The sequence below is a fragment of the Diabrotica virgifera genome, chromosome 3 (genome assembly GCF_917563875.1).
Source record: "Diabrotica virgifera virgifera chromosome 3, PGI_DIABVI_V3a".
NCBI classification, from domain to species: domain Eukaryota; kingdom Metazoa; phylum Arthropoda; class Insecta; order Coleoptera; family Chrysomelidae; genus Diabrotica; species Diabrotica virgifera.
In genome coordinates, this window is record NC_065445.1 from 200,320,296 (window position 1) to 200,347,317 (window position 27,022).

General features: G+C 33.4%; 1 protein-coding gene and 6 non-coding genes across 8 annotated transcripts in view; 4 read left to right on the forward strand and 3 right to left on the reverse strand.

Annotated features, from left to right (window-relative positions):
• The window catches only part of LOC114336085 (uncharacterized), a 312,006-nt gene that overhangs the window by 59,398 nt on the left and 225,586 nt on the right, over window positions 1-27,022 (reverse strand). The window lies entirely within an intron of this gene.
• Trnat-ugu (transfer RNA threonine (anticodon UGU)) lies at window positions 10,706-10,777 on the forward strand. The gene has a single exon. It is a non-coding gene; the product is annotated as a tRNA-Thr (tRNA).
• Trnat-ugu (transfer RNA threonine (anticodon UGU)) lies at window positions 11,548-11,619 on the forward strand. The gene has a single exon. It is a non-coding gene; the product is annotated as a tRNA-Thr (tRNA).
• Window positions 12,981-13,052, reverse strand: Trnat-ugu (transfer RNA threonine (anticodon UGU)). Its single transcript has one exon. It is a non-coding gene; the product is annotated as a tRNA-Thr (tRNA).
• On the forward strand, window positions 14,650-14,721 carry Trnat-ugu (transfer RNA threonine (anticodon UGU)). The gene has a single exon. It is a non-coding gene; the product is annotated as a tRNA-Thr (tRNA).
• On the forward strand, window positions 15,173-15,244 carry Trnat-ugu (transfer RNA threonine (anticodon UGU)). The gene has a single exon. It is a non-coding gene; the product is annotated as a tRNA-Thr (tRNA).
• Trnat-ugu (transfer RNA threonine (anticodon UGU)) lies at window positions 15,458-15,529 on the reverse strand. The gene has a single exon. It is a non-coding gene; the product is annotated as a tRNA-Thr (tRNA).

Sequence of the window (27,022 nt, forward strand, 5' to 3'; positions counted from 1 at the left end):
GAGCGTTAGCGAGCGAGGCGAATAACAGACGGGTTCGATAAAGAGTCTTTACTGACGTGGTCCATACAAAATTTTATCGCCGATCATAAAAAACGTTAACACTTACTTAATTACATTCTAATGAAAAAAGACTGTGTGTACTTGTTACGCACGTAAGTCGTTATACTTCTATTATTATAATTTTAACGAAATAAATATATTTTAAACAATTTAATCGTATTTTTAGTTAAATATTAAACAAATTTTAACACTTAAAATAAAATACCAAAAATTAAAAATACCGATAATAGTTACGTTATTGTTTATGAAGTGTAGCCTTCCGTAGCGCAGTTGCTTTTCCCTTGATGAATAGTAGAAAATCTAAATAAATATATTTGCTAACAAATTATCATTAACATCTGTCACCGTCGTATACTTTATATAATCGAATTAACAAAAACACAATTTCATAATATATTTGCATTAATACAAAATTTAAAAGATTTAAGAATTTTATCAATTGTAGACGAAATAAAAATTTCGTATGACAGTAATGACGATGACAGAATGCTTTTACATGATGGCCGATTTCGATGTTTAATCGATAGTTGTTCAGGTAATCAATATTGAATAAGTACCTAATTACTAAATCTGTAAAGTTTCGATTTATATTTTATGAATATAATTGCGAAATACTACGGAATTTCACTTTCTGACATACATTTAATTAATAATAACGTAAATTTTGTACAATATTTTTAATAAATAATGTAAATAAATTTTAAGTTCACTCAAATAAATAATTGATTACTACCATCGACCGCTTACATTCAATCTCAGTTAATTTGATTAATCGCGGCAGGTAAAGTAAAATTCTTCTTTCAGTACAATAAAGTGTTACTTTACTGCCGCAAATGGCGTCAAATGAGTACAATAATGAATGACTTTATTGACGGTTGGCGATAATAGTTATTATGTACCAAGTCAGTAAAGTTACTCTTTATCGAACGAGTCTGATATTATGAGCAGAGCGAGCTTAGCGAGCGAGGCAAATAACAGACGAGTTCAATAAAGAGTCTTTACTGACGTGGTGATAACAAAATTTTATCGCCAGCAATTTGATATTGGTTTAATACTTACTTACAATTTACAACTTAGGAATTTTTTAAATTTTAGACGTAATAAAAATTTCATGACAGTGATGACAGGTGACTTCTGCATGATGGCCGCTTTCGATTTTTAATCAATTTTATCAATATTGAATAACTCTAAATCAGTAAAGTGTTGATTTATTTTTTATAAATATAATTGCAAAATACTACAGAATTTCACTTTTCGACATCAATTTAATTAACAGTGTCGTAAATTTTGTACAATATTTTTAATAATTAAAGTAAATAAATTGTAAGTTAACTCAAAAAATAATCGATTACTGCCATCGACCACTTACATTCAATTCCGATTAATCTCGGCAGGTAAAGTAAAATTCTTCTTAAATACACTAGTACAATAAAGTGTTAGGGAAAGGCGGCAAAACGGGGTAGCTGTCTAAAACGGGGTACCCCCGTTTTTTCAATATCACTCGCTCCATCTATACGATGTTAATGAAATTATATTAATAGACGCCTGTTTACGCCTTCTGTCATAAAGCAGATATAATTAACTGTGAGTCGATTGTTGTGAAGAGTACATGTGCGTTTTTAGTTAACCAAGTTATAATATTGGCCGAAAAATAATCCATTGTTAGTATTACTAAAACAATTTATTATTTAATATCATTACCTCCAACTAACAGTGAATGTGTTCTAGAGTATTTGTTTGTCATTATGTTAAAAAATAAAAACTTGAAATAATTTAAACAGGTCATAATCTCAAAATCTGCTCTTTGGGCAAAATGTGGTACCAATAGGTAGGGTAAAATGGGCTACCCTTTTTACCATACCTATTGGTAGTCTTTACCCTTTTACGAGTCACAGACGAGTAAGAAATCGCAATTGAATAAAACTAACAAAGTAGAGTCAGATTCAAAAGGCGAAGATAGTGACACTGACTGGTTCTGCGGAAACTTTTATTCAAGTTCCACAGAAGGATGGATAAGCTGATCCAGTCTCCTTAAATGGGCTAAAAATGCATGTGCAGGTGTAGAAGATGAGGATGATGAAGTAGTACTTGTATGCTAATTTTGTCAATAGGCTTTTCTTGGTTTCAATTTGGTACCCCATTTTACCCTATACGACGGGCATAATAGGGCAATTTACATTAGTTTCTGTTTTTTCATATAATAAAAAAAACTTTGACTTTTTTTAAATTCAAATTTTATTAATAAATAGTTACCTACTACTGTAACAATGATATATGTCTTATTCTAGATAAAGTTGGTCCTGAGTCCTGATAGAAGATGAACATCATGGCTGAAAAATTTAAGGCAATGGTACGGGAATTAGAACTGACTCACTAAAGTCACGATGATAGTGATATGGTACATACCTAGCCAACATGATATCCAACGATCGATAACGGTCATGAAACTAGAAGAAGAGGAAGAAGAAATAATTTCATAATAGTACATTCAGTTGCAAAAAAGAACAAATCCATGCCAACAATTTGTTATCGAAGAAGGAAGAAATTTGGAGATGTAAGTTCAACATCAGGTATAAATGTACGAGTGGATATCAAATGTATCTAAATAAAAAATACAGTAAATATAATATGTTAAAAGAAATACGCAAAACTCTTGTTTTGATGAGGTCAAATCGTAATAATATTCGAAACCATGAAATATTTTTTTGAATTGATAATAGATGGCTCTATAATCGAAAAATACGAATTATCCTGATAGGACCCTAATAAAATTCCGGAAATGGTTTAATATCTTGAGAAATACACCGTTAAATGAAAAATCAAAAAACTGTTGTTAAATTTCTCAACTATCGAATGACATCAAACGTCAAACACGACTCCTCACTCTTCCCTCTGGGGGTGGGGCGGAGGGCAACATAGAAATCTTCATATTTTATTGCAGGCTCTCGTAAAAATCTTCATTACCATAAAAATCAATTGCGGCGATAGAATCGATAATGGAAGATAAATTGATAGAATTATGAATCATTCTATCACCATCACCTGACATGTCCAATTGTCCAATAATATAGCCACCGAACAGTGGCGTAGCCAGGGAAGGGGCCCAAGGGGGCCGCCTAGCGTTACCAGGTGTCCCGATTTGCGCGGGACGTCCCGATTTTAAGGGGTCTGGAGACGCGTACCGATTTGTACCTGATCGGGACACTAAATGTCCCGATTTTCACCCACGAAAACCAATTTCAGGAGGACTTACAATGAATTTTATAACTATGTTATAAAAACAGTTCACTCAAAAAAGCGGCAAAATCGAATGAAAAATATAATTTTAATAAAAAATAAATAATTTACTTAATCTACGATTTTTTTTTGTAATTTCGTCTGATTATTATTATTATGTAGGATTAAATACAGATTATAGAAACACCTTGTAGTCCAGTAAATGAACTGGAAATACGGCGATACCGTGTAATTTTCAGGATCAATTCCGAATTGCATAAAAATTTGGACGGCTTATGCCGTTGCTTGTTTTTACTCGGGAGGTGACAGTCACCCCCTACTTGGGGGGTGAAAAACGGAAAACGGATAAATTGACTAATTCTAAGCAATTTTAGTTCTATAGAATTTTAACTTAGTTAATACTTTTCGAGTTATTTACGATTGAAAATGTTTATTTTTCGACAAAAAATCACGTTTTCAGGCGATTTTCACAAATAACTCAAAAAGTAAATATTTGATTGAAAAAAATATTCTTAGCAAAAACGTAGCATAATATAAAAAAATTAAAAAAATTGTGAACTCGTAAAGTCTATAGACCCAGCAAATGCAAAGTTGTAGCTCATGAAAAATACATTCTTATTCGTCAAATTCCAAATCAAATATTTCAACGTGAAATAACCAAGAAATGAAGCACTTTTCGGGAAAACCCAATTAAAACTTTTTTATTAAAGCTTTATTTTTATGTTTTAAAAAAGTATCTTGCATCAAAACTAAGAGGGTTATGCTCAAAACCAAGTTGACTCCTTTTTTTTTTGGTAAAAAAATCGTGAAAATCTCACCCTACTTAGCACCCAAATGAAATTAATCGTTACCACTTTACAAACAATTTAATTTACTTATGTATTTTTTCATGATTGAAAGGGCCTGAACGAGTCACTAATCACGAGTGTATGCAAAATATGAACAGCCATATTTGAACCAATTTTGGTCTAATAGGAAAACAAAATGAATCATATCATATTTATAAAAGTAAAACCTACCTACTTTTTACTCCTTGAGATTTTTAGTATCCCTAATACTTTTTAAGTTATTTTGAAAAAAGGGCATTTTCGAATATTTTAGGAAATTTTTTTTTTATTATAAAACCATTTTTTTTTCAAAACCAAGCACTCATAACCAGTAAACCCTTCTGATCGTATAAACAATACACATATAAAGTAAATGGTAAAGCGGTAACGTTTAATTTTATTTACGGTGCTTAATAGGGGGAGATTTTCACGATTTTCTTTTTACCAAAAAAGGAGCCAATTTTATTTTGAGCGTACTCGCTTAGTTTTAATGCTAGAGACTTTTATATAAAACAAAATTAAAGCTTTTTATAACACTTTAAAAAGTTTTTGCTTAATTTTTTGGTTATTTCAAGTTGAAAAATTCGATTTGGAATTTGACGAACAAGAACGTATTTTTGATGAGCTACAACTTTGCGTTTACTGGTTTTATAGACTTTCTGAACAAACAATTTTTTTTGCTTTTTTAAGAGCTACATTTTTGCTAAGAATATTTTTTTCGATAAAATTACTTGAAAAGTATTGACTTAGTTTAAAAATTATATAGAACAAAAATTTTATAGAGTTAGTCAGTTGATCCATTTTGGGACTTACTTTAAAAGCGCGTTTTTTTACCCCCGAGAAGGGGTTACCCCCCAAGTAAAAGCAACCAACGGTACAAGTTCAACTTTGAAGTAGACAGTAAGTAGAACCTAAAACTAGATTTTCATGCAATTCGGAGTTGACTCTGAAAATTACTCTCCAAAACGGTCATTTACTGGGCTATTGTTGTTTATTTGTCCCGATCTACAACCCTAAATCCCGATTTGTTTTTGCTTATGTACCGATTAAAAATAAATCGGACCTGGCAACACTAGCCGCCCCCCCCCCCGAAATTTATAAAATTTTAAACATTGTAGAAATCATAAAAACTAAGTTTTACGGGTATTGACAGTTGAAAACGTAATTATTCATAGGCCTACATGGTGAAGTGTTTTAGTGTTCAGTCTAATGCTTGCTGTGAACTGTGATGATAATTTATATTCATATTAAATAAATAAAATGGACGCATTTCTAAAAAACCGAGATTGAGTACGGACGGAGGAGTAAATTAAATATAGCCTATATTTAAATATTTTACTTTGTTATTGAAATTGGGTCTAATTGTAAACATTATTTATCTATTAAGACTACGTCTGTTTTTGTTGGACCAACTATTTCCCGTAAGGTTTCCTCGTTTTGCTGACGCCTAATTTAGTATAAAGTTTGTACAACTTGACAAATAATTTATTTTTTAAGTCTAAGAATACATTTTACACTACCAGTTTGGTAAATCTAAACGCAGGGGATAGACGCACGGTAACCGTACGCGCATTGGGTGTCTGGCAGTGACGTCAATAGGTTCACAATTCTAAAAACTGATTATTTTAACCAGCAAAATCTAAACTAACCTTACCCAACGTAACTTAACCTATTATGAATATAACTAGCACTAGGCCTAGCACAAAAATAATTATAAAATAAAAATAACACCAAATTTTTATATAATTTGGGAGCAAAAAAATCAGATCAGAGTGGGATTCGATCCCGGGACTTTATATTTTCTAAGCGCTCGCCTTACTGCCTGGACCACGGCGCCGCTAATGATACGATGTAATTCGGACCAAGCCGTGGAGTGAAACAGATGGCATGACGACACTGCCTGTCACCCAACGCATGTACGGTAACTGGACGTCCATCCTCTACGGTACCTTTACTTTTTTTAGGCTTAGGCCCTAATTTTTTTTTTCTTTTTAGAACCTTCCAACAATTTCAACACTACAAAATGATGAGTTGTATCCGAAAAATGATATTGGGCACTTTGTTGGTATGAATAATACGTCTCTTTCTAACATAGACAAAGAAACGGTACTAAGAAGAACATGGGAGCCTTCTAACACATTCATAGGCTATATTCAACACATAGAGGTCAAGAAGCGTTTATTTCAAAATAAATGGATACAGAGGTACTCTTGGTTAGCTTATTCAGGCAAACTGAATGGCGCATTTTGTAAGGCTTGTGTAATTTTTTCTCCTTCTGCCGTTGGAAAGAGTTCACACGAACAGCCACAGAGCTTGGTAACAAAACCTTTTAGAAACTGGAAAGATGCTATTGAGGTTTTTGAAAAGCACAAAAAAAGCAAGTACCATGCCCATTCGTGCACATCAAGAGACGAATTTTTTAAAATCTTTGACGGGAAAATGCCGGACGTTAGTGAACAGATGATTATTAAGGATAAGAAAGACATTGAAAAAAACAGGTTAGTTTTAAAATGTATGGTAGAAAATGCAGTTTTTCTTGGACGACAAGAATTGTCATTCCGTGGACACAGAGATTCTGGCCGCATTATGATTGAAGAACCTAATTCAAACGATGGAAATTTCAGAGCTTTATTGAGATATTGAGCTGCTCATGGAGACGCTGTACTTGCAGAACACATTGAGTCTTCAGCAGGAAATGCCATGTATTACAGTCCTACAGTGCAAAATGAACTGTTAGAATTGATCGGTAATCAAATGCAAGAATCAATTTTGAAAAGAGTAAACCAAGCTAAATTCTTTTCTGTCCTTGCAGACGAAACCACAGACATTTCGAGGGTAGAGCAGTTTTCACTTTGTTTTCGATATGTTGACAGTACCATTCTGGAACTTAGAGAAGATTTTATCACGTTTGTTCCAGTATTTGATTGGACTGGAGCTGGGCTTGCAGAAACAATTAAAAGTCAGCTTAAGAAGTTTGGATTGGATTTGAACAATATAAGAGGCCAAGGATACGACGGTGCTTCAGCAATGCGCGGAGCTTTTACAGGAGTACAGGCTCTGATCAAAAAAGAATACCCCAAAGCTGTGTACACCCACTGCTCGTCACATTGCCTGAACTTATGCCTCAGTGACGCCAGCAAAATCCCGTGTGTTCGGAACTGTTTGTCAACAATTTCCGAAGTGTAGCTTTTTTCGTGCGTCTGCAAAGCGCACTAAAGTCCTGAGAGATGCCCTGTCCGCTGCAGGCAAAGACAACAGCACACTCCACAGCGCCTCAGAGACACGATGGGTAGAGAGGCATGATGCTGTCAGCGTATTCCAAGAATCGTTTGAGTGCATTGTTGGTGCTTTAGAAAAAGTCATTGAATGGGGCGATGAGCACGGATCAAAAGCATCCAGTTTCCATGCATGCTTGTGCAAATTTGACTTCATAATAACTTTGACCATTATGAACAAAATGATGTCTTTGACATACATAGTATCCAAGTATTTGCAAAAAGAGTCGATCGACTTGAGTTCAGCTATGCTCAAGATTGAGTTGGTACAACAAAGATTTTCCGAAATGAGAAAAGAAGGCGACAAAGAGTTCTTACAACTGTATAGAAGAGCTGAAGGTATGGGAGAGAAACTTGGTATCAAACCAAAAACACCGAGAGTCGTAGGCACACAAAGATTTAGATCGAACGTAGAAGCCAACAACCCAGAGGAGTATTACAGGAGATCTATATTTTACCCGTATATTGACGAAATATCAGCTTCACTGACCGAAAGATTCACCAGCCACAAAGATGTGTTAATTGGCCTAGACAGTGTATTTCCTTGCAATATCCAACAAAGGCAGTTCACTGATCTGGAGCCTGCCTTGGATTTTTACCAATCCGATTTGGTCCACACAAACCGGGACATCTTGAATGCGGAGTGGGAGTTATGGAAAAGCCACTGGAAGATTGCCCAGGTTACGCCTAAAACTGCTACTTCAGTGCTAAAGGCTTTGAAGGACGAAGATGATGCTTTTCCTAACATGAAGATTCTGCTTGGTATATTGGCAGTCCTCCCTGTCACAACAGCATCAGTTGAAAGGTAAATTATTATACAATATTTCCTATAAACTTTGATGAGTTTACTTTGAACTATAAATAGTTAATATCGTTCTTTTTAGTTGTTCTAGTAATATGTTTTCTTCATTGTAATTTATTGAAGTTGTAACAATTTTTAATAATACTAGACAGCTTGTCAGTAAAATTACTCATTACCTCACTTTAAAGTTCAAAAGATTCCAGCTTTTTTTAATTTTCCAGATCATTTTCAACACTGAAAAGACTGAAGACCTATTTAATAAATTCAATAGGTGAAGAAAGGCTCACTTCCCTTGCACTCTTATCCATACATCGAGATTTGCAAGTGAAGACAGAAGAAATCATCTGCCAATACACAAGAACTCCAAGAAGGTTGCAGTTCTATTAGTAGGGCACATCTTCATATGTATTACCAATTCAGGATTGCATTGAAAGTAAACTTGCTAATTTTGTGCACATAATAAATGTTATGAACGGATAAAAAATTGTATTGAGTTTTGAAACCTTTCTATGAACATTACTTGTAATATTTATGGGTTTTGATCTGTTAAAATATGAGTATTTTTCAATAAGAAAGTGGTAGAGTATACAGTATGACAGAGCATCAATCAAATTATGACTCAAGGATCATTAACATACAACTTTACATCTTTCCTAAAGTTTTAATCAACAAAATAAAATGTCGTTGATGTTTCCTTTTCGAGAGGAATTGAAAACTATAATAAAGTTATTTGTAACCTAAGATTTTGATGCTTAAATGAGTCCCAAACGCTTATTTCAAGGTCTAATTTTCAAAAATTTTCCGGACCCCCCTTTTGCCTGTGGGGTATTCCATACCCCCAGACCCCCCGGTGGCCCCCCCAAAGCCAATTCCTGGCTACGCCACTGCCACCGAATAATTATTTTAAACTGTCCTTTGTCTGGTATATGCAGTGGCGACGCGTGACCTTTTCTAAAGTGTTACCAAAACCAGATGTAAAAAAATCTTATTTAAAAAAATATTTTGAACCTCCCAAATATAAGTTTTTGTTTTCAATCCTGTGGGATAAAATTAAACAAATCACTATTCCCAAATTATATGTATGTAATTATGTATATGTAAGAGGTATAACAATAAATAATAAACAAACTAAACATATTATTCTACCATAAAATTAACATAAAACATGAACAAGTAGGAAAAAGAACAGATTTTGAAAACTATTCTTTATATTTTAATTCTTCCATTTTCAATAATATTATTTTTTTCTTTAAAATAATATATAAAAAAATATACAAGTAGAACGACTTTTCAAGTAGTTGATCAATTACGCAATACGTAGCAACACTCTTCCATGTTTAAATGCACGCACACTGTAATCTGTAATAGGTACTAAACCAACGTTACCAATCTTCAAAACGGTTACAATACTGATATGCACAGCGTGCCCGCGCGCCGTCTCTAGACCCGTCGGTCCTTCAAAATTTTCAGTAGCGACAGCGAGGTTTCTCCTGCGTTACCGTTACCAGTGCCAGTATTGGTAAAGGCATATGATAATGTGTCATGGATTCACATTATTCACATATCTCGCCAATATTTTCGTGCGTCCAGTTGACTATTTACTGAATTAGGTACTATTAACAAGTATTTCTGTTGGTAAAAAATATAAATGGAATTATTTCGTAGTAGTCATAAAATATTTATTTGCAAGATTTGTAACTGTTACCAATGGTAACAGTGGTTACATGAACGCTTCGCCACTGGGTATATGTTATTTGTATAATTTTTAAGTAAATGTCCACGACATTTCGGGATATGCTGGATAGCTTGATTTTTTTGACGAAATGTCTCTGAAGATGCTCTACGAACGGAAGTATTACTCGGCGGCAAAATTTAATAATAACTGTGCTCCACATCTGTCTTTTATTTGTACCATTGTACCTACTTAAAATTCATACATTCGAGCATTCAGCTTATCTTATAATTATACCTAATACATTCTGAATTGTCCTTATGAATGAGGCAGATAAAATTAAATTTTTAGAAGATATTTTGTATTGAAAAGTAACAAAAAATAATTCGTATTTTGAAAATGATTTACATGTGAAATTGATTGCCACATAAATGCCACAAGAACGCAGAACCACATGAAAAAAAAACGAGATGCCACGAAGAGAACATTTTCTAACTAGGTAGGTATTTTTATTAAGGTGTATAGTAAGCTCCTATACATATAACTAATTCACCAACCGAGAAAACCGAAGAAAGGAAGAAAAAATTGTTCAAAAATAAATATAATATCGGTACAATCTGTACATAGGTACATGGTAAATATTCTTAATAATTATAATATTTAGAGCATATTTTAATAATTATATATATTTTTATTAATAAACAAGTAATAATTTTTAATTACAGAATTTTAATATAATATGATTAAATAGTAATGGGCAAACAAAAACAAATAGACAAAAAACTATTTTTATCAGTAGCGTCCATCCAAAACTTTTCTCACGGCAACCATCGCCTCTTTAGCTCAGTGGCAGAGCACTGGTCTTGTAAACCAGGGGTCGTGAGTTCAATCCTCACAGGAGGCAAGCGAAATTCTAACTTTTTTTTATTTTTTAATTTTTTTATGTAGAACAAAACATTAAAAGATAGTCAAAGCGTGTCAAAGTATATATAATAAAAAATGTTTTGTCATTATTTTTAATTCAGGTTGTGACACGAGATTAAAAAATATCTGTAAAATGGGTGTTAGGTCATGAAGGAGCTCAAGAAATCCAAATCTATCTAACAAAGTAACAATCTCGCTTACAAGGTATTATAAATATCTTTGAAGATCCAGAAAAATTCAGATCCAGACCTCTGCAGATGTATACTCATATGAAGAAAATCATAAGTACATTGAAAAAAGTAAAATTGCCCTAGTTTAATGAGTCTTATTAGATGAGAACTAAAGAAGTTGTTAGAAGACTGGAAACTGTTAACTGATAAAACAATTCTATAACGGAGGTAGGATGAATGAGATGGGATGAGTAGGATGAATGAGTAGGATTAGGATGAATGAACCGTGATGCATAAAATTCGATTTGAAAGCAGAAACCGCCATGCATGTCCTTTATGAATGTGAAATGTTTAGTGATATAAGGCCAGTATACATAAGCAAAATAAGTATTGAGCAAGTACGCAAGCAGAGATCATTAAACTTCATGTAAAAAAAATTCTGGCTTTTATAAAAGCATTGGACTTCTTGGTGAATGTTAATGACAGGACAGGGTTTGTAATGGTTCATGACCAAAAATGCTAGTTTTCGACTATTGTATATTGTAAGAAGAAGAAGAACACGTTTGCATCGGCACACATCGCCTCTTTAGCTCAGTGGCAGAGCACTGGTCTTGTAAACCAGGGGTCGTGAGTTCAATCCTCACAGGAGGCAAACGCAATTACATTTTTTATTTCAGTTAGGAAATATCTATAAACAAATTTTAAGAAATTTTGGCGTTCGACATTTGTACTTTTCTATGGTTATCTTCGTAAGTATTATATTAATAGGCACTATTGTTTGTTTTTTAACCAAGAGAAGTGATTCAAATTTACCGCGCCATAATGATTGTTTCTAATTGGTCCAACCGCAGGCAAGTTTACTTTACTGTTATTAAATTTTGACACTAATGACATTTATGAAATTTTGGCACTTCTGCCAGTTTATAGGTTAATTAAGTATATCGGCGATTTTTTGTTTTTTCTGCATTATTCCTTTAATTTTTAGATTTTTAGTCTACTTTTATATAAAAACAGTTGTTTTAGAACTCTTTAGCGATGTGTTAGTATAATATATGTATGGATTATCATCGAAAGGTGATATCAACGAAAAAAGAAGATGAATTTGGTGACTTTTCTAGTAACTTTCTTGGGTGTGAATCTGTCTTTTTAGTTTACTCCTCTTGGTTAAAAAATCAACAGAAGAGGATAATGTAATGAAGCTAGAACAAATAATCCCCGGACAAATAATCCCGGACAAAAAATTCCCACAAATTATCCCCGGACAAAAAATCCACGGACAAAAAATCCCCGGTCAAATAATCCCCGGACAAAAATCCCCCACAAAAAATCCCGGATAAAAAATCCCCAAGAAATATTTGCTGCCGAATAGTTCTCTAAAAGTTTTCCCGAAATTTTATCAAATTTAGAATTCCAATTCCATGCTGAAAACTTCAAAATGTACCTACATGACAAAAGAGTGAGTTTTTTCAAAAATCTTGGAAGATCTGGCAAATGAGCTAAGGCCCCGTTCTCATAACCGGCGCTTAACGCGCGTTTTGATAACGCGCGATTACAGCTAGATACATTTTACTTGAGACTGTTCACATGCCAACGCGCGTTTTATTGACCTAAAACGCGCGTTAGCATGTGAACATTAAGTAAAATGTATGTAGTTGTAATCGGGCGTTATCAAACCGTGCGTTATCAAGCACCTGTCAAGAGAACGCGGCCTTAGCTCATTCCCCATATCTTCCACGATTTTTGAGAAATATCACACTCTTTTGTCATGTAAATTTTGAAGTTTTCAGCATGGAATTCGAAATTTGGTAAAATTTCGGGAAAACTGAGAACTATTCGGCAGCAAATATTCCTTGGGGATTATTTGTGGGGATTTTTTGTGGGGATTTTTTGTGCGGGGATTTTTTGTCCAGGGATAATTTGTGGGGATTTTTGTCCGGAATTATTTGTCCGGGGATTATTTGTCCGGACCAGTAATGTAATACAGTTCCAAACACTTTCTGACGAAAAATATTTTGCCTCCTGTGAGGATTGAACTCACGACCCCTGGTTTACAAGACTAGTGCTCTGCCACTGAGCTAGAGAGGCTATGGCAGACATTTAAACAGTTTTTCTTGCACAATGAAAGTAACAATGGACAACAATAATTTTAGTAATGTTAAAGAATACGAATATTTTTAACGCAATATGTAAAAATTTAAATTTTTCTTTTCGTGGTGTTTTTTTGTTGTTATTTATTATCTTTAACGCGAATTAACCATAATTTTGGTTGAAAATGCGTTAACTTTTTTTGTTGAATGGCGTCTATGCATGGTCCATTTTATTTTTTGAAGCCTTATTGTTATAGCCAAATTATATTTTCGGCGTATCCCTCTACTATTTTTCTCACATGTATTAAACATGTTTACGCACAATACCATATAATACGTGAGAAATTTATCTTTTAAATGAAAGAATAAACACCATCATACAATCTAGGGAACAAGTTATCTCCTATATTTTAACGAAGATAAAACATGCTTCACTGATGGTTATAAAATCACTTACCATCTCAAAACTTGTAAAAATCTTTAAGGATTTTCCTAACATAGGCTCTGACACGAGCGCGAGATTAAAAAAATCTATAAAATGGGTGTTTGGAGCATAAAGGATCCCAAGAAATCCAAATCCAACTAACAACTTCATTTCCAAGGTAAAGATCGTTTGAAGATCCAGAATCATTCTGGTGCATCACGAATTTGCTACTAGGAATACAATTCAAAAGTGATTAAAGAGTGAGTTAACTAGGAGTTTTATTAACAAATTAAGAGCTCTACAGGTGTAACTACATATGTAATCACAATCCTACATGAGAGCTGAAGAAGCTGTTAGAAGACTGGAAACCGATAACTAATAAAACAATTCTCTAACAGAGGTGGGAGAATGAACCACGATGCATAAAATTCGATTTGGAACATAGATTTAAGAAGATTTGGAAGTAGAAACCGCCACAGATGTTTTATGTGAATGTAAAATGCTTACTGATTATAAGGCCGGTATACATCAGCAAAATAAGTATTCAGCAATTCAGAAATAAACTCCATGTAAAAACATCGGGCTTTTATAAAAGCATTTAACTCTTGGTGAATGGTGAATGTTAATGAGAGGATACGGTTTAGCACAAAGGGCTCATGACGAAATGTTGCAGACCTTGGGCCCACACTTTAAAAAAAATTTCTTAGTGTGGAGAGTTTTTTATTCAGTTATGCATGTCGAGTCAAAAAACTTTTCTAATACGGAAAATTTTCGGGAGGGGGGCATTTCGTAAATATAGAGATTTCTAAACTTTGGTGCGTCCAACTACTGGAGTACCCTTAAAAAATTTTCGGACAATATTACCAATAAATTGTTTATCAAACAATCCTACAAAAAATTATTTATGAGTCCATAGGGGGGTGATAAAGAGTCATAACATTTACACCCTCACAGCTGATTTTTAAGGGATTGTTTGATAAAAATATTTACAATTAACTGGTAATATTGTCTGACAAATTTTTGAAGGTACTTACTCCTGTTGTCGGATGCACCAAAGTTTAGAAACTAAGTAATAATAAAGTGTGCCAAAGACTTACTAGAAGCAAGCAGTGTTTCGACTATTATTGTATATTGTAAGAAGAAGAAGAACACGTTTCCCTCGTCAAACATCGCCTCTTTAGCTCAGTGGCAGAGCACTGGTCTTGTAAACCAGGGGTCGTGAGTTCAATCCTCACAGGAGGCAAACCCAATTACATTTTTTATTTCAGTTCGGAAATACCTATAAACTTTGTCATTCTATACTTTTTCCGTGGTATCTTTGTAGTTGTTAGTGCCTATCAAGGTACTAAAATATATGTATAGTTTTTTAAATGTTTTAAATAGTTGTCAAATGTAACTGGCACCATACGTGAGAAACTCATCTTTTAGGTAAAAGAATAAACACCATCATACCATCTAGGGAACAAGTAATCTATATAAGATCAAACATGGTTTACTCATGGTTATGAATCCTCTTACCAAATTAAAACTTCTAAACGTCTGTAAGGTTTTCCATAAAATATGTAGTAATACGAGGTTATAAAATATCTGCAAAATGGGTGTTAGGGCATGAAGAAGTCCAAGAAAATCTAACAACCTTGCTTATGGTAAAAACCATTCAAGAGCCAGAATCGTTTTGCTGAGCCAGAAACATCGCCTCTTTAGCTCAGTGGCAGAGCACTGGTCTTGTAAACCAGGGGTCGTGAGTTCAATCCTCACAGGAGGCAAATGCAATTACATGTTTTTTATTTCAGTTAGAAAATAATATCTATAAAGAAATTTGAGAATTCTGTAGTTATATTTTTCCCATGGCAATATTCGTAGTTATTTCATGGGTACTGGAATAAGAAAATGTTAACGTTATGGATAGTATTAAATGTAGGACAGGACAATGCAAGATAGTTGAAGATAGTTCCGAACACATTTTAACGAAAAATTTTTGCCTCCTGTGAGGATTGAACTCACGACCCCTGGTTTACAAGACCAGTGCTCTGCCACTGAGCTAAAGAGGCTGTGATATCGCCGGTCCGGAATAAGAATGACGTAACTGCAAATTTTGTCAATTCCTGTTTATTGCGTAATTAACTTCTACAATACTGTGTACAAATAATACAAAAGCGACCGAACTTTAACTATGTGCTGAGCTACTACAGGGTACTAGTTGCGTCGTTACTGAAATACGCAGCATTTTATACCTTGTTTCAGATGAATAATGACGCTACTATAAATAGAGTTGAAAATCGGGGGACTAAATTAAGATAATGAAATTCGGACCAATAGGGATGAAGATAAGAATCATCGCTGTAAGAATAAACGGCATAATAAATATTAAAAATAGTTTTTTTGTACAAAAAAAATTTCAGATCAAGAATGACGCAACTGTAGATAGGGTTGAAAATAGGGGGATTAAATTGAGATAATTAAATTCGAACCAACGGGGATGAAACTAAAAGCCATAATTGTAACGATAAACGCCATATCGATGCTCCGGACTGTTAGTCTTTATTTAATCACTATTTTAAACATTTAAAAATTATTACATGAAAAATGACGCAACTGTAAAAAGGGTTGAAATGGGGGGATTAAATTAAAATAATGAAATTCGAACCATTAGGGATAAAAATAAAAGCCATCCTTGTAACAATAAACGCCATACCGATGCTCATGGACGATTACTCCTCATTTAATCCCTATTTTAAATATTTAAAAATCGTTTTTTTGCTCTCCTGAGAAATTTGGCTTTTTGTAGTTAAGTCTTTTTTATTCCGCACCGGCAATATTTGGTTAAATATCTTGTATTGCGCAAAAAAGTACTAATGGACAAAATGATAGCTTAAAAAAATAAAGACTAAGAAATTTAATAAAAATAAAATATTTGATGGATTCGACCGTTACTTGATGGAAGTTCATTTTATCTAACAATAAAACACTGAAAACGTTTGTTTTCTATACTTCCACAAAATTTATTATAACTAAGTGACTACAGCTGTTTCGGCAGAGTGCCTTTCTCAAGTGATGAGAAATCACTTGAGAAAGTGAGTGATCACTTGAAAGTGATCACTTGAAAGTGATCACTTGAGTGTTTTATTGTTAGATAAAATAAAATATGCAGACATTTAAAAAATATATTTTTTTAACTTGGTATTGTAGCAAGAATTAAAACACTGGGTTCGAATTATTTACAAATACAGTTGAACCCCGATAAGTCGGCCCCCGATAACCCGGAAGTCCGGCTAACCCGGACCGATTTTCATCAGACAAAAATTTAACAAATAAACAATTTAACAATTTTATCAAATAAAAATGTATGTAGGCCAAATAATATTTCAGAGATAATGTGTATTTGTGTAATTTGAACACATAAGTACAATAGTAAAAATGATTCATGCACACGGCGGCAGCCAGAGCGACCGTCTCAGCTTATCGGAAAGAACAGACACCTGTCTGTATTCCTTTTTCTTTATTTATGTCAAACTGTCTTAGCATTGTTTAAAAAAGACGTGACTATTTAAAAATTCTTGTATTGTGTGTAGTACAGCCTATTAATCACTTCCGTTCTGTAATGTAATCGTGCTTCAGATTGTGTTTGCTTTGTCTACCTAATGGTAACAAAACGTAAAAATGTTGCAGTGACAATGGAAAAGAAACATTAGGTAGGATTGATAAAGACGAATCTTTAAAATAAATTTATTGCAGCATCATAATATGATATTATGCTACCATAGGTCTGGATCCCGCGTATGAAAAAAAAGTTGATTAATAGCAAGCTAAAAATTTATTAATAGCTTAAGGGTGTCTAGTCGGATAAACTTTGATATATGAGAACACTGGAACAGGGGCAGTTTTAATTGTGGAACAGGTCAAAAATTTGGAACGGTCAGAACGCGAAAATGGCACATTTGTTTTGTCCGACAGAACAGACATAAACTCTCCGAACAGAGATTAAACTCTCATGCAAAAATCAGACTGCTATTTATCACCTGTCATAATTCCTGTCATTTGACATATTCTACATGTTCCACTCATTAAAACGCCAATTTGGTGATAAATAGCAGTCTGATTTTTGCATGAGAGTTTAATCTCTGTTCGGAGAGTTTAAGTCTGTTCTGTCGGAAAAAATACATGTGCCGTTTTCGTGGTCTGACCGTTCCAAATTTTTAACCTGTTCCACAGTTAAAACTTCCCCTGTTCCAGTGTTCCCATATATTAATGTGTGTCCGACTAGACACCCTTAAGCTAATAACAAATTTTCAGCTTGCTATTTATCAATTTTTTTTTGTACGCAGGATCCAGACCTACCATATTATGGTGTCGGTACATCTCTACAGTATGACTGAGTTTTTTACCAAGAAATGAACAAAACTCTACACTCTATACAACTATACGTAATTTAGATGTGTACTGTGCATATGTGTTTCATGTTTTTGTAATTGTAATGGAGGTTATTTATTAATTTTTACTATATTCTCCGGCTAACCCGGATTTTCGATAACCCGGATCGGCCGCGGTCCCGATTAATCCGAGTTATCGAGGTTCCACTGTAGTTTATTTCACTATTTACAGGCGATCTTCTTGATATTTATTGCCTCTAACTGACCCTATAGTTAATCAAGCGGTTTTTTATATTAAAACAATTATTATATTCCTGCCATTTCTGGGGATTTCCCTGCACCTCTTTGACTTTCGTGATTCGGAACCTGTCATTCACGTTTTCAACTGTTTGGAGGTGCAGGACTTATACAACTTGTAACTATATCATACGGTTTTAGAAGAGTTCTTATGACTGGTGAATGTTTGAATTTTGTTTAATTAATTATAATACAATTGTGGCCTTAACACATTCTTTCGGAATGCTCAGTTGGATAGGTATATTGAATGTATGTAGGTATGTAACCATCATTTTCATCGTTTACTCTGTTTTGAAAAACAAAGTTAATAAAAAGAAAGTCGAACCTAAACACGATACTTGTAGCCCAAAGAAGAATAGGACGTGGTATGCTTGACATTTCCTCAAGAGAGCGAATCTCTTAGGGTGCGTTCACTACGGAGACCATCGCATCGTATCCTAGCCTAGAGCTTAGTATTATACTCTTCATTTTGGTGAACGCTCGCATTTAAAATAACGCATCCGGCGATCGATAATATGGTACGAGCAGTACGAGGGATACCATAGAGCGAGGGTCGGCGTCTCGTTGTGAGCACAACTTTAGCGAAAGGCCACACGGGCCATAATTTACGGCGCCGTAAGAGCAGTAAACTCATAATACTCTGGGTTAATTAGCAAAATTAGGAAAAGTTATTTACCAGCAATTTTATTGCTGGAATCGAATCTTATAATTGTATATATTAATAATATAAGTATGCAAAGTCCGCAGATAGTGTGCTACTTTTTTTATAAACAAAATGGTGCCCGAAAATCGTGTTTTTTTCAATTTTTGCTCTATAACTCCAAAGATTTTAACTTTTTACCAAAAACACCCAAATAAAAATTCACCGTAATTAAATTCTGCATAGAGACATATTTTTCCCGATTTACTTCGACGAAAATTTTCCCCGGAAAATGTCGGGTTTCCCAACAAAATCTTTAATTTTCAACTAAAATTTTAGATAGGTAATTGTTTATCAATAATTAAATAACTTGGTAGTATAAAAGCCCTTTTTGTATAGATTATAATTCCAGAAGCCAATGTAAATTGAATGAACAGTTTAGCAACAATTGAATTGTTAATCAAAAATTTACGGTCGCTATAATAACCACAATAATTATGATACATAAGAATAACTAAGATTTTTGTATAAAAAGACACTATGCCTATCGAATGTATTTTAAAAAATTGAAATTGGACAATTTAGTTGGCCTCAAGGATATTTTAAAATTATAAACAACTTTTTGGCTTATAAACAAATAGTATATCTCGGGAAATATTAAATTAAATTAAATTATAAAAACGGTAATGGAAAAAAAGCGGCAGGACGCTTCTTTAAAAGAAAAAACGTTTAATTGTGATGAGTGATTCCTGGGTAGTGTTGCCAGGTCCGATTTGTTTTTAATCGGTACATAAGCAAAAACAAATCGGGATTTAGGGTTGTAGATCGGGACAAATGAACAATAGCCCAGTAAATTACCGTTTTGGAGTGTAATTTTCAGAGTCAACTCCGAATTGCATGAAAATCTGGTTTTAGGTTCTACTTACTGTCTACTTCAAAGTTGAACTTGTACCGTTGGTTGCTTTTACTTGGGGGGTGACAGTTACAGTTACCCCTTATCGAGGGTAAAAAAAAAACGTGCGTTTAAAGTAAGTCCCAAAATGGATCAACTCTAAAAAACTTTTGTTCTATATAATTTTTAAACTTAGTCAATACTTTTCGAGTAATTGTATCGAAAATAATATTCTTAGCAAAAATGTAGCTTTAAAAAAAGCAAAAAAAAATGGTTAATGTTCAGAAAGTCTATAAAACTAGTAAAAGCAAAGTTGTAGCTCATCAAAAATACGTTCCTATTCGTCAAATTCCAAATCGAATTTTTCAACTTGAAATAACCAAAAAATTAAGCAATTTTCGGGCAAAACCTATTAAAAATTTTTAAAGTGTTTAAAACATATTTAATTTTGTTTTATTTAAAAGTCTCTAGCATTAAAACTAAGCCAGTTACGCTAAAAATAAAGTTGGTTCCTTTTTTTCGTAAAAAAATCGTGAAAATCTCCCCCTATTTAGCACCGTAAATAAAATTAATCGTTACCGCTTTACCATTTACTTTATATGTGTATTGTTGATACGATCTGTAAGGTTTACCAGTTGGGAGTGCTTAGTTTTGAAAAAATTTGATTTTATAGCAAAACAAATTTTCCTAAAATATTGGAAAATGCCCTTTTTTCAAAATAACTTAAAAAGTATTAGGGATACTAAAAATCTCAAGGAATAAAAAGTAGGTAGGTCTTGCTTTTATAAATATGATAGATTCATTTTGTTTTTCTGTAAGACAAAAATTGGTTGAAATATGGCTGTTCATATTTTGCATACACTCGTGATTAGTGACTCGTTCAGGCCCTTTCAATCATGTAAAAAATACATAAGTAAAATAAATTGTTTGTAAAGCGGTAACGACTAATTTCATTTGGGGGCTAAGTAGGGGGAGATTTTCACGATTTACCAAAAAAATGGAGTAAACTTGATTTTGAGCATAACTCGCTTAGTTTTGATGCTAGAAACTTTTTTAAAACGTAAAAATAAAGCTTTAATAAAAATGTTTTAATTGGTTTTTCCTGAAAAGTGTTTTATTTCTTGGTTATTTCACGTTGAAATATTTGATTTGGAATTTGACGAATAAAAACGTATTTTTCATGAGCTACAACTTTGCTTTTGCTGGGTCTATAGACTTTATGAGTTCAAAATTTTTTTAATTTTTTTATATTATGCTACATTTTTGCTAACAATATTTTTTTAAATCAAATACTTACTTTTGAGTTATTTGTGAAAATCGCCTGAAAACGTGATTTTTTTGTCGAAAAATAAACATTTTCAATCGTAAATAACTCGAAAAGTATTAACTAAGTTAAAATTGTATAGAACTAAAATTTCTTAGAATTAGTCAATTTATCTATCTCCTGACTTATTTTAAACGCGCGGTTTTTCACCCCCAACTAGGGGTGACTGTCACCCCCGAGTAAAAGCAACAAACGGCACAAGCCGTCCAAATTTTTATGCAATTCGGAGTTGATCCTGAAAATTACACGGTATCGCCGTATTTACCGTTCATTTACTGGACTACAAGGTGTTTCTATAATCTGTATTTTTTAATCCTACATAATAATAATAATCAGACGAAATTACAAAAACAAATCGTAGATTAAGTGAATTATTTATTTTTTATTAAAATTATATTTTTCATTCGATTTTGCCGCTTTTAGGAGTTCCTTGTTCTTATAACATAGTTATAAAATTCACTTCAAGTCCTCCTGAAATTGGTTTTCGTGGGTGAAAATCGGGACATTTAGTGTCCCGATCACGTACAAATCGGTACGCGTCCCCAGACCCCTGAAAATCGGGACGTCCCGCGCAAATCGGGACACCTGGTAACGCTATTCCTGGGATACAACCGGTTAAAGTTGACCAGCATTTACGGCAATAATATAAAAAATAAGATCGTAATTTTCGAACCATCATCTTTTTATTTTTATCCTCTTTCTTCACACTAATTTAGAAATACACACAGAAAATAATCACAACATATATTATAATAAAAACTATCGATATTACGAGTGAAAATTGCCAAAAATAGCAAAATTCCAATCAAAAATCAGGTTGGAGAAAATGTAATCTCAAAGTTCAAAATCGGTATATGTTAAAAAAATGCATTTTCTCGGCTTCCCATGGAGCAATTTTCTTTATTCTTTTTTTTTGTCCCCAAGTAACTCTAGTAGAGCCATTTAACTAACGCATTATTAAATGTCAAACTTGCTTTTGTTTTGTTATAATAGATTAATTTATTTATACGAAAAGAAAACTACATATTTTTTCAGTTGTAGACTTTTTTTAGATAAACTTACTAGAAGTGTACCTTTTAACGTTAAAAACACAAATACATATTCTCATTTGAAAGCTGTATACTTATTTAAACAATCTTGATTTAAACAAATTAAAAATTTTGTTATAATGAATAAATTAATTTATTATAACAAAACAAAAGCAACTTTGACATTTAATAATGCGTTAGTTAGATGGCTCTACTCTAGTTACTTGGGAACAAAAAAGGAATGAACAAAACTGATCCATGGGAAGCCGGGAAAATGCTTTTTTTTAACGTATACCGATTTTGAACTTTGAGATTACATTTCCTTCAACCTAATTTTTGATTCGAATTTTGCTGTTTTTGGCAATTTTCACTCGTAATATCGATAGTTTTTATTATAATAATATATGTTATCATTATTTTAAAGATATGAAAATTGGTGTGAAGAAAGAGGATAAAAATAAAAAGGTGATGGTTCAAAAATTATGATCCTATTGTTTATATCTTTGCCGCAAATTCTGGTCAACTTTGACCGGTTGTATCTCAGGAACCACTCATCACAATTAAACGTTTTTTCTTTTAAAAGAAATGTCCTGCCGCTTTTTTTCCAATACCGTTTTCGTGATTTAATTTAATATTTCCTGAGATATTCTATTTGTTTATAAGGCAAAAAATTTTTAATAATTTTAAAATATTCCTGATGCCGCTTAAATAGTCCAATTTCAATTCTGTAGAGTAGATTAGATAGGTACAGTGTCTTTTTATACAAAGATCATAGTTATTCTAATGTATCAAATTTTTGTGGTTATTATAACGAACGTAAATTTCTAATTAACAATTCAATTGTTGCTAAACTGTTCATTCATTTCCATCGGCTTCTGGAATTATAATCTATATTAAAAGAGCTTTTATGCTACCAAGTTATTTAATTATTAATAAACGATTACTTATCTAAAATTTTAGTTGAAAATTAAAGATTTTGTTGGAAAAACCGGCATTCTCAGGGGAAAATTTTCGTCGAAGTAAATCAGACAAAACATGTCTCTATGCAGAATTTAATTACGGTAAATTTTTATTTGAGTGTTTTTGGTGTAAAGTTAAAATCTTTACGGTTATACAGCAAAAATTAAAAAAAAAAACACGATTTTCGTGCGCCATTTTGTTTATAAAAAAGTAGCACACTATCTGTGGACTTTGCATACCTATATTATTAATATATACAATCATAAGATTCGATTGCTGGTAAATGACTTTTCCCAAAAATGGCCTGTTGTCCGATAATGTGCCCAGACTATAACTCCTCCACCAATTGTAGATGAAATAGGAGTTAGTCAACCAATGCCTCGTCAGGTTTACTGCTCTTACGGCCAGTGGCGGCTCGTCAGAGGAGGCAAGGGAGGCTTAGCCTCCCCATACATTTTTTACACACTCTACACTGTTTGTTTATCGTGAATCGCGAAAACAACAAGCACTCTCACTATTATACAACATGTAAATTCCATATTATCACTAAATGTCCATACGCACTGAGCATTATCATTAGAACGCATGACTGCGTCTCAGTTTCTTTATTATTATTGTAGGCAGGACCCTGGGTTATCCCGAGATGCATGAACATAAACGGAGCCGAGAAGCGGAACAGCCTCCGTAGCTGATGCACCGCGCAGCGCAGCAGGCGTGCGTCTCCTGACAGTGGCATCTACGGTGCCATCACACGCTGCCCGGAGATATACCAAGGGAGGCAAAGAAGAGGCAAAGTAGCCTTCTCGGCTCCGTTGCGTGCATCTCGGGACAACGAGTTTTTTAGGGTCCTGACTCAAAATAATGAAAAAGCTAAAAGTGTGAATTTTGTTATGAAATTTGGTGTGTGGGGTTAAACTAATATTTGGAACAACTTATTCAAATAACTTTTTCCGATATCTGTAACGCAAAGCAAAATATCGGTAATTTATCGTGTTTTTGAATTCATAGTAGGCCGCGTTTAGAATTAAAAAAATTCAGTTGAGTATCTTAAAAAATGTGAAGCTTCATCCTGTATGGACTGTAAAACTTCAAATCTGTATTTATTTTGATATGCATATCTACTTACAAAGATGGAATTGTTAACAAATAAACGACACAAACTTTGGTATTAAACTTTTACAATTAGACTAACTATTTTTAAAATGATATGATATCATGAAATTATGAATTATGATATTATGAAATGCAAATAAAAAATGGGGCCCTAAATTACATTTTTTGGCGCATTTTTTTGCTAGTTCAAATTTGTCTAGATATTTTACAGTTAGGTATAGCCTCCCCTATTGTAAAAATCACGAGCCGCCACTGCTTACGGCGTCGTAAATTATCGCCCGTGTGACCTAGGCTTATAGGAACAAATACACCAAACACCAAACAGATGCTATACGAAAAATTATGATTCTGATAACCAGTAGATTGATGATATTTGAATACGAACTAATGTGTGGGTGGGTATTATTTTAAGCTCTTCAAAGATAGGTACAGTCGGAAAAATGAAAGAATACCCATGAACAAACATATAAACACGCTGTATTTTCCTGTCACCGTGTCACAAAGAAAATTGCCCAGCGCAAGTACATGTAATAATAATTATTACATGTACTTACGCTGGCCAATTTTTTGTATGACACGCTGACAGGAAAATACAGCGTGTTTTATATGTTCGTTCATGGGTATTCTTTCATTTTTCCTACTGTATCAACCTTGTCAACAGTAGTATTTTAAAAATTTTAGGTAGTACATACTTGCCAAATACTTATTACACGAGAAGAGTTAATGCTCTCAGATTTTTTGTCTGGATTTAAATTAAATATTTTTAGCTACTTCTCACTTTTAGTACAGATCCTTTTCATTTATGTAAATATTTATCTTACTATTTCAACTCCTACTCCCATTTTTCTAATCTGATCACTGTTTTTATCTACGCAGGAAGGCAGATATTTACAATTAATAACTCTGTCCAATGTTATTATTGATATTTCTATGTAGAAGTTTCCTCCTACGTACAGATTCTTTGCAATGGTCATAAATTTAGTTTTCTTTGTATTTACTTTTAGACTTTATCTAATATTTTTGTCTCTATTAAGTTTTTAAGTAATTCATTGCTATCTACAAGAAAAATACAGTCGTCTCTGAATATTGCAGTATTCAGAACATTTCAGCTAATATATTTCTTTAAGATGTTTTTTCTTATTCTTTTAAATAAGATTCTTCTTTTTTAGTTTAGTAGCTACATTAGTAGTTAGTATAGTCGGTTCGCTAAACTCAGACACAACTGGCTAGTGATTTTAGTAAGTAACTTTGCCAATTTCGTAAAATTGGCAAAAAAATAATTACTAAATAGTTAATAATTACTAAATAGTTAGTAATTTTGCAAATTTTGGCAAAATTGGCAACAAACAAAAAAATTACCTACTAAAATCACTAGCCAGTTGTGTCTGAGTTTAGCGAACCGACTATAGTAAGATTTTTGGCTTCTTGAGTTTATATTCAAGAATAATACATTATCTTAAACACAGTAAATTTTGTAAAGTGACTTAAGTCAATTTAACTTGTTTGTAGGCAATGTGAATATCGAATCGAGGAAATACTGGACCAGAGAGTTGAATAAATTTCAGACTTATTTGAAATTTTTTCTACTTATCATTATAGTTGACTTCCTTCCACCACCTCATTATGGCCCTGGACCTATTCTACCATCAGTTCCCTTTACTCCTTATTAAATGCCCTGCTTACTAGTTTCGCACTCCTAATTAATGTCATAGTCGAACTTACTTATTAGAATACTACTACTACCCACCAATAACCGGTTGTTAGGATATCCCGGTTAAAGGAATACTTTTGCTTGGCACGAAGGCTATTCCAATAAGCGGGTTCGACTGTACTTTTCTTCACTTATTTTTTAAATTATGCTATAAAAGTATACGTTTTGAATGCTCGGTTTCATTCATTCTCTCTTATCTTGATATCGTAGCCAAAAAGATCAGATTAGGGTGTTTATGCGCCAATTTCTGAAAGTGAAGAAAGGGGATTGAAGAATTGTATAACCAAATATTAGAGGATGTAAAAAACATAAAATCCTTATCATATGGGGGATTTTAATGCCAAAATAGCCAGGAAATGCGAAGACTTGATTGGTGATCATGAAACTAGCGAACGCAATGAAACAGGAAAGCGGTTAATCAAATTTGTACAAGGAAATGGTAGTAACAAATACTTCTTTCAAACTACCACCTAGAAGACTACACCTGGAAGTCCACCCAAAACAGAAAAGAAGAAATTATAAGGAACCAAATAGACTATATTATGATCGTAAAAAGATTTAGAAACTGTACAAGATCCGTTAAGATATATCCAGGCGCTGACATAGCTTCTGATCACAACCTAAGGGTAACAACAGAACAAGTAGGTCGAGGTAGAGGTGTAGGCCGTGGCGGATGCCACTAGTTAAGTCGCGGTCGATGTCGACAGCACATAGCAAGGAAGTCACCTGCGCTGTCAGTCGAGCTAGAACCACTATCAAGTGAAGTAGTTTAATGAAATTTGAAGAAATTCAAAAATAAACTGAATACAAAAAAGGGATTATATAAAAAGTATCAACTCAGATAGCGCAGGTAATGACAATTTGGCTTCGAACGGAACAATTACAGAGAAGCATCCTTGTAGGCCGCGCAGTAGACATCCATGTGAAACAAACTCATTTTATTTTCAAAAGCATCGATGTAATCCTCCTGGATGGCATCGCGCTAAACCTCTACCGCGACTTACCTGCTCTGTTCGCTTCCATTCATTACAATGTGTTTGTTTTACATGGATGTCGACATCGACTGCGACCGACACCTACACCTCTACATCGACCTACTTGTTCTGTTCTTACCCTTATAGTTGCAAAATTTGGGTTAACTCCCAAAAAAGCAAAGAAGTCCCAAAGGAACGAAATGCAGACATTTCAGAATTAATACACAAAAAAGTT